General features: G+C 41.6%; 1 non-coding gene across 1 annotated transcript; it reads right to left on the bottom strand.

The window, feature by feature from the left end:
* Window positions 1-389: 389 nt before the first annotated feature.
* Window positions 390-527, bottom strand: LOC114811582. Its single transcript, XR_003759278.1, has one exon. It is a non-coding gene; the product is annotated as a small nucleolar RNA SNORA7 (small nucleolar RNA).
* Window positions 528-9,011: the final 8,484 nt, after the last annotated feature.

The following is a 9,011-nucleotide window of genomic DNA, read 5'->3' as shown; positions in this document are numbered from 1 at the left end:
GTGGAGGCTTTGTAATATAGTGGCCCAAAGAAAAAATAATGAAAATGATTCCAGGCACCATGGGTAGCAAAAACAATAGTGTAATAAAAGACAACATTTATGTGTAGTGAAGCAAAGGAATTAGCAATCCTGAAAGCTTTCCATACTGCACTTAATGATAAAAATCTCACCAACAGTGTGTTGTTTTTAGTCAGGAAGGATATGCTGTTGAGCACAAATCTCTCCTAGAATGCCCCACCTCCATATGCAATTGTTCTGGAGTGGATCTGTAAACTTTTCTTGGTAAAAACATGGAAGTGGTTTACCATTGTCTTCTTCAACGCAGTAAAGTTGAGTCTCTGCCCTTGACTCCCTCCCATGCTGCTGCTGCTCAGTATAGGTGAGTTTTAACTTGTAGCGGATTGTCTTCCACTCACTAACCACTGGCCAAGCTAGGAATGGAATGGGTAGGCCTCTGCTTGACTCTCTCTCCCATAGCCGAGACTGGTAGAGTACCAGAAACTCTCCAGGTGTGATCCTGAGAAGGGTGAACACACCATATTTCTTGTAAAGTATGAATATTTTCTAAAGTTACTTCATTTCCATTTCATTCAATTCCAAAAATCTACATTTCCTTCTTTGAAATTTATAAAATTTCAAATTAGCTTAGGGAAAATAGATGTTTATCTGCTGAGGAAATCTTAGTTATTAAATTCAGGAAGAGGTTTCACCTTCCATATGAGGGGTTGAAAGGGTTCTTTTTGGAGATTTTATTCAAATATGCCCTTTCCACTACATATTAAAATTTGCTAAGTGCAGAGCACTGTACTAAGCACTTGGGAGAGTACAATATGACAGAGTTGGTGGACACATTCCCTTCCCACTGACAGACAGAAATTAATATAAATAAAATACAAATATGTACTAAGTGTCATGGGAATGAGGAAGGGGTGAATAAAGGGAGCAAATAAGGGTGACACAGAAAGGAGTTAGAAAAGGAAAAATAAGAGCTTAGTATGGGAAGGCCTCTTGGAAAATATTTGCCTTCAATAAGGCTTTGAAGATGGAGAGAGTGGTTGTCAGATATGAAAAAGGAGGGTGTTCCAGGACAGAGGCAGAACATGGGTGAGAGTCAGAGGTGAGGTTGACAAGCGTGGCTCAGTGGAAAGAGCACGCACTTGGGAGTCAGAGGTCATGGGTTTGAATCCCGGCTCTGCCACTTGTGAGCTGTGTGACTGTGGGCAAGTCACTTCACTTCTCTGTGCCTCAGTTACCTCATCTGTAAAATGAGGATTAAGACTGTGAGCCTCATGTGGGACAACCTGATTACCCTGTATATCCCAGCGCTTAGAACAGTGCTCTGCACATAGTAAGCGCTTAATAAATACCAACACTATTAAGATTGAGGTACAGTGAGTAGGTTGGCATTAGAGGAGCAAAGTGTGCAGTCTAGGCTGTAGCAGGAGAACAGCAAGATGAGGTAGGAGGGAACAAGGTGATTAATAGTTTTAAAGTAAATGGTAAGGAATTTTTGTTTGATGTGAAGTCAGCTGGGCAACCCCTGGAAGTTCTTGAGGAATGGGGAAATATGAACTTAACATTTTTGCAGAAAAATGATCGGGGCAGTAGAGTGGAGCATGGCCTGGATTCAGGAAAGACAAGAGGCAGGGAAGCCAGCAAAGAGGCTGACATAGTAATCAAGGAGGGATAGAATAAGTGCTTGGATTAAAGTGGTAGCAATTTGGGTGGAGAAAAAAGCGTGGTTTTTAGCAATGATGTGATGGTTGAACCAAAAGCATTTAGAGATAGATTGAATATGTGGCTTAAATGAAAAGAGGAGTCAAGGATACCACCAAGGTTACCAGCTTGAGAAACAGGCAGGATGGTGGTGTTGTCTACAGTGATGGAAAAATCAAGGGGAGGACAGGCTTTCGCTGGGAAGATAAGGAGTTCTGTTTTTGACATGTAAAGTTAGAGGTGTTGGTAGGACATGCAAGTAGAGGTGTCTTGAAGGCAAGAGGAAATATGAGACTTCAGAGGGGGAAAAAGAGAGTTGGAGAAGTAGATTTGGGAATCATCTGCTCAGAGGTGGTAGTTGAATCCGTGGGCACAAAAGAATTCAACGAGTGAGTGTGTGTATATGGAGAATAGAAGTGAACCCAGAACTAATCCTTCAGGAATTTCCACAGTTAGAAGAGAGGAGGCAAAGGAGGGGCCCATAAAAGAGACCCAGAATGAGCAGCCAGAGAGATAGGAGGAAAACCAGAAGAGGACAGTGTCAGTGAAGCCGAGATTGGATAATGTTCCAAGAGAAGTGCAGGATGGAGTAGAGGCCACCGGATTTGGCAAGAAGATTCATTCATTCATTCAATCGTATTTATTAAGCACTTACTGTGTGCAAAGAAAGCACCGTACTAAGTGCTTCGGAGAGTACAATATAACAATAAACAGACACGTTCCCTGCCCACAACAAGCTTGCAGTCTAGAGGGGGAGACAGACATTAATATAAATAAATAAAATTACAAATAGTTCATTGGTGACCTTTGAGAGGGTGGTTTCTGTGGGGTAAAGAGGATGGAAGCCAGATAAGAGGGCGTCAGGGAGAAAATTGGAGGTGAAAAACTTGAGACAGCAGATGTGGACAACTCGCTCAAGGAGTTTGGAGAGGAATGATAGGAGAGAGGTGGGGCTTTAACTGGAGGGAACTGTAGGGTCAAGGGAAGGGTCAAGGGAGACCTGGATATGTTTTAAAGCAGTGGGGAAGAAGCCATTGGAGAGGAAACAGTTGGTGGTAAGGAAGGGAATTCATTCAATAGTATTTATTGAGCGCTTACTATGTGCAGAGCACTGTACTAAGCGCTTGGGATGAACAAGTCGGCAACAGATAGAGACAGTTCCTGCCGTTTGACGGGCTTACAGTCTAATCGGGGGAGACGGACAGACAAGAACAATGGCAATAAATAGAGTCAAGGGGAAGAACGAAGAAGGGAGGGGGCAAGTACTTTGATAAAGGTGCAAAGGGATGGGGTCAGATGCACAAGTGGAGGGAGTGGATTTTGAGAGCAGGCAGAAAATCTCCTCCAGTTACTGCTGGAAGGACTGTAAGCTCATCGTAGGAAGGGAAAGTTTCTGTTTATTGTAATACCGTACTCTCTCAAGCACTTAGTACAGTGCTTTGCATAGAGTAATCACTCAATAAATATGATTGAATTATTTGAACGAATGATGGGAGACTTGAAGAAGGCGCAGGAGGAGAGAGTGCCTGGAGTGGAGCGGGAGAAATGTTAGGGAGATCACTCCTGATAATTTCAATTTTCTCAGTAAAGTAGGTAGCTAGGTCATTAGAGGCAAGACATGGGGGAGGGGAGGGGACAGGGGCTGTCAGGAGGGAGAAACACTTCTGAAAAAATTGGTGAGGCCAATTGGCATGGGTAGCAATAAGGGTAGAGAAATAATTTTGCTGGGCAGAAGATAGGGCAGAGTTAAAGCACACAAGAATGAACTTGAGGTGGATGAGGTTAGCGGGATATCTAGATTTCCACAGCAGCATTCTGCAGCTCGTGCACAGGAGCAAAGGAATTGGATTATATCTCCTTGCTTTTGCTTACTTATGTTTAATAGTTCAGATTAGACAAAGTGGCTTTTGTTTACCTATTGGTGAGTAGTTCAATTCTTTTCTAGTAATTTTAGAGGGTGTGGTTGAATACTCTATCAGTATTTATTCTTAAATAAGCCAAGTAAAAGATGAAGTTTACTTAATAGTTAATCAATGAAGCCTGTTTCCTACCCACTGTTTATGATTACCATTAAAAATAAAATCCACATACACATACGTGGGAGAGAATATACAGCTGGTGGGATTCCATCAGTGAGGAGGAAATTGAAAATATGCCCAGTGTGTGATCAGAAACCTACGAAAGAAACCAAGGCTCCAACCAATCAATGTTACTTATTGAGTGCTTATTGTGTGCAGAGCACTGTACTAAGCGCTTGGGAGAGTACAATACAATAGAGCACGTAGACACAATCCCTGCCCACAAGAAATTTAGAGATTAGATATATATATATATATACATGCATAAGTGCTTTGGGATTGGGGGAAGGGAGAAAATCAAAGCTATTAAGACGAACAGACCAAAGTGCAATGATGATGGAGTTTTGTGGGCAAATAAGGAAAGCGAGAGTTTTGTCAGGGAAGGCCCCTTGGAGATGTGAGTTTAGTCGGGCTTTGAAGTTGGAGAGAGTGATGGTCTGTCATATATGAAATGGGATCGAGTTCCAGGCCCAAGAGAGTACATGGGCGAGGCGTTGGTTGCAAGATAGATGAAATCAGGGTTCAGTAAGCAGGTGGATGGTAGAGGAGTGATGTATGTGATTTCAGTTGCAGCACTGAAGCAGGAGATCATTTAGGTAAGGTAGGATGGGGATCTTATTGAGTTTCTTAAAGATGATGGAATTGAGTTTCAGTTTGATCTGGGGATGGATGGGCAACCATTGGAGATTTTTGAGGATTGGAGAGACACGAACTGAAGATTTTTTTAGAAAAATGATCTAGGCACCTGAGTCAAGTATGGTCTGGGGTGGAGAGAGACATAAGGCAAGAAGGTCAGCAAGAAGGTGCAGCAGCATTCCAAGCAGGAAACATTATATATTTAGATCAGTTAGAAATGACAAGATTTGGTGGCAGACTGAATATTCACATTGAATGAAAGAAATGAATGGAGAATAATGCTGAAGTTACAGGCTTGTGAGACAAGGAAGATGGTTGTTAAAGATCTGTAGTAAAATCATAAACCGTTAGTTGAATCTATCTTTAAAATAGAAGGAAGAACATCAGCCAAGGGAAACACAGTCAACTATGGAAAGATATGCTTGATTTTATTAAACAGTCATCACTGAAATTACAGTAATTGTATTAGCAGCACAGGTCCATATTTTCGATAATATTGCACATAAGTTAAAACTGACTAGAACTGAGAAACAGCATGTCAGTGGAAAGAGCACATACTTAAGAGTCAGACGACTTGGGTTCTAACCCTGGCTCTGCCACTCTTCTACTGTGTGACCTTGGGCAAGTCATTTTACTTCTCTGTTCTTTAGTTACCTCATCTGTAAAATTGGGATTAAGACTGAGCCCTGCGTGGGACAGGGACTGTGTCCAATCCATTTATCTTGCATCTACCCCTGTGCTTAGTACAACAATTAGCACATATTACTACTAATAATAATAAATTTACATCTAATTCAACAGTACAGCTAGTGCTTTCCCAGAAGGGAGTTTCTTTGAAAAGAGCTGGTGATATTTGTAACAATAATGCATGACAAAATTTCATTTTAAAGGAGACATTACCCAACCTTGGTTTCACTGACACTGTCCTCTCCCCAGTCTCTCTGGCTGCTCCTTCTCACTCTCTTTCGAGGATACCTCCTCTGTCTCACACCCTGTAACTATGGAAGTACTTTAAGCCTCAGTTCTGGGTCCCCTTCTATTCTTCATAGACACCCGCTCCCTTGGAGAACTCCCGTGAATTCAACTAACATCCTTTCACATATGATTCCCAAATCTACATCTCCATCCCTAATCTGTCTCCTTTTCTGCAGACTCACATTTCCTCCTGCCTTCAGGACATCTCTACTTTGACATCCCAATGATACCTCAAACTTAACGTACCAAACAAAACTCCTCATCTTCCCAGCCAAACTCTGTTCTTCCCATGACTGACTTTATCATCACTTTAGACAGCACCACCATCCTCCCTGTCTCCCACACCCATAGCTTTGGTGCTATCCTTGACTCATCTCTCTCATTCAACCCATATATTCAATCTATTACTAAATCCTCTCATTTCAATCTTCATAACTTTACTAAAATCCATCCTTTCTTCTCCATCCAAACCGCTGCCACGTTAATCCAAGCATTTACCCTAACCTACCTTGATTACTGCATCAGTTTCCTTCCTGACCTCTCTGTTTCCTGTCTCCCCCACTCAAGTCATTTTGCTGCCCAGATCATTTTTCTAAAAAAAGTTCACTCTATTTGTCCCCACTCCATGTGAATCTCCAGTGGTTGCCCATCCACCTCTGCATAAAACAGAAACTCCTTACCACAGACTTTAAATCTCTCAATCACCTTGCCCCCTCCTACCTTACCTCCTGATTTCCTACTACCACCCAACGCGTGCACTTCCCTCCTCGAATGTCAACCTATTCACTGTACCTTGATCTCGTTTATTTCATCTCTGACCCCTCACCTATGTCCTGCCTCTGTCCTGGAATGTCCTCCCTCTTTGTATCTAACATATGATTACTCTACCGACCTTCAGAGACTTACTGAAGGCATATTTCCTCCAAGAGGCCTTCCCCGGCTAAGCCCTCACTTCCTCTTCTCCCTGCTCTATGCATCTCTAGACTGTGAGCCTGTTTTAGACAGAGATTGTCTCTCTTTATTGTTGTATTGTACTTTCCAAGAGCTTAGTAAGTGCTCTGCACACAGCAAGCACTCAGTAAATATGACTGAATAACTATAATTTATTTATTCATATTTATTTCTGTCTCTCCTTCGAGGCTGTAAGGTTGTTGTGGGGAGGAAACTGGTCTACCAACTCTTTTATTGTACTTTCTCAAGCACTTAGTACAGTGCTCTCCATAAAGTAAGCACTCAATAAATATGATTGCTACATTGAATGACTGGAAAGAAATAGGGGGGCACACACCTAGAATCCTTAGTTTTACCTCAGGAACAGAATTCATTCATTCATCCATTCAGTTGTATTTACTGAGCACTTCCTGTGTGCAGAGAACTGTACTAAGTGCTTGGAAAGTACAATTCAGCAATAAAGAGAGACAATCCCTGCCCATACTGAGCTTACAGTCTAGAAGGGGGAAGAACCTACTACAGGACCCACAGTTCTTAACTCCACTAGAGCTTAGTGGCACAAAACTGTTAGAGGATTGGATAACCTTCATGTACTCCATGTAATGAAGCTCAAGTTGTTCCCAGTCAAATCTCCTTTCCCCTTTGTTTACTCCCAAAATCTTTTGGTATGCCAATACTAATCAAAGCATTAGATTTATAAAAGTTGCTGTTCCTCAAGTTTCTTTGTTCTTTCTTCTCTCGAATGAACTCAAGTACCAGTCCCTTTAAAAAAGAGTAAAATTTAAAGCATGTTTAAAATAGTTTGGAAATGGTCTAATGTTGACTCTGTCTTGTTTTGGTCATTTTCTGACTTGTCTCCATTATATAACTTGACAAAGATAGCATAATTGTTCCTTTTGTATTAATGGTGAAGAAAGGCTTAATCCATGGGAATTGATACAAGGAGCAGGGATGTTGAATGGCCTTTCATGGGGATCTTCAGTTGTGGAAAAGAAATCTATCAGACCATAGTGATTTCCATGTGGTTCTGCAGGAGAGAGGATTACTAAGCCATCACCCAGGCACCCTGCCCGCTTTATAATTCTGCTTCCAAGGATTGTTCAGTGCCCACCTCCAAAGCTGATCTGACTACACCAACTTCAAAAGAAGCTTTGTGCCTGTAGAGGAAGATAGCTAGCCAGAGCTTTCAAGGATGTCTATGAAGATGTTAAATCCAGTCTAAATATTTTTAAAAAGTCAGCATGTCCGATAAATAGCAATCAGGAACAAGACACTATTTTGGCTCCTTTTGACCTTGCCGCTGATTCACTGACACAAGGCAAGGCGTGTTTGAGGAAGATTTTTACTAGTGGAAAATTTTACTTATGTCCTGAATATTTTCTGACCATTCAGAGGCAAGAAGACAATGTACAGACAGAGTTATGATGTGGGTACCTGGGCACCATCACCTGTACCCCCTTCTGAGACCACCCTTGAATCCCCCTGTCTATATAATTGCAACATTAATTTTCAGGCTAGGTTCAAATCCTAGCCTCCTACCCAACTGGCTACATGGAGGAACTAATAACTGTGGTATTTCTAAAGCACTTTCTGTGTGCCGAGCACTGTTTTAAACTCTCTGAGTCATCTCCAGAATCCAAGTGGCTGGCTTGGCCGGGGGGTAGGCGTAGGAAGAGGAGAGGGAAAAGGGGGCAGCAACCCAGGTTTCCCAGTCTTCTCAAACAACAACAGTCAATTGAATTAACTCCTGTGCCCCTCTAGACTAAGCTCATTATGGGTGGGGGAAGTGCCTGCTAATTCTGTTGTACTGTACTCTCCCAAGCCTAGTACAGTGCTCTGCACATAGTAAGCACTCAGTAAATGCCAATGATTGATTGATTGAATACTCTCAGAGTCCCTACCCTCCTGCCAATAATGGGCAGAATTAAGACCTGGAAAAATCAGCCCATCAAAGTATCAGCCCTGGGCAAATACCTGTTATGTATGACTCTAAACTTGGCTTTGTTCACCATCCAGATTTTCATTCAGAAGTTCAGCACTGACCTCTGGGTCTCGGTTGCTCCAAAGCGAAGCAGCAAAAGCAGCAGCAAAATGCTTAGCATATAAGAAGCATTTAATAAATGCCTTCATATCATTATTAATATTATTAATATTTCCAGTTGCCCTAAACTGGGACTTCATTCTTTCTATGAGTTTGCCAAGGCCCTAGCTGGATTTCTTTCCTTCTCACTTCCCTTTTCTTTGTACATGATCTCTAGCCCATTACAAGCTAAAGAAGCTCAGACACAACTATCAGGAGAGGCACAGAACTAGCCTCACTCCAGAAAAATCTGTATGACCAAATTCAGGGATGAAAATGTTGCTGGTAAGAGATCCTCTTTGAAGGGCTAATACCCTTCTCCAAGGAGTCTGGACAGAGTTTCTTCTGAAAGATCAATCTTGTTAACCATATCCCCCGATGAAAAATGAATAATATGAACTTCAGCCATATCTAATTGATGAAATCTGATGGATGATGTAGATGATGGATGATATATACAGCACTTGTGTATATATGTACATATTTATAATTATATTTTTACTAATGATGTATATATCTATAATTCTATTTATTTATAATGATTCTACTGATGCCTGTTTACTTGTTTTGATGTC

Source organism: Ornithorhynchus anatinus, chromosome 4, assembly GCF_004115215.2.
Source record: "Ornithorhynchus anatinus isolate Pmale09 chromosome 4, mOrnAna1.pri.v4, whole genome shotgun sequence".
NCBI classification, from domain to species: Eukaryota; Metazoa; Chordata; class Mammalia; order Monotremata; family Ornithorhynchidae; genus Ornithorhynchus; species Ornithorhynchus anatinus.
This window is presented reverse-complemented; position numbering and strand designations above follow the sequence as displayed.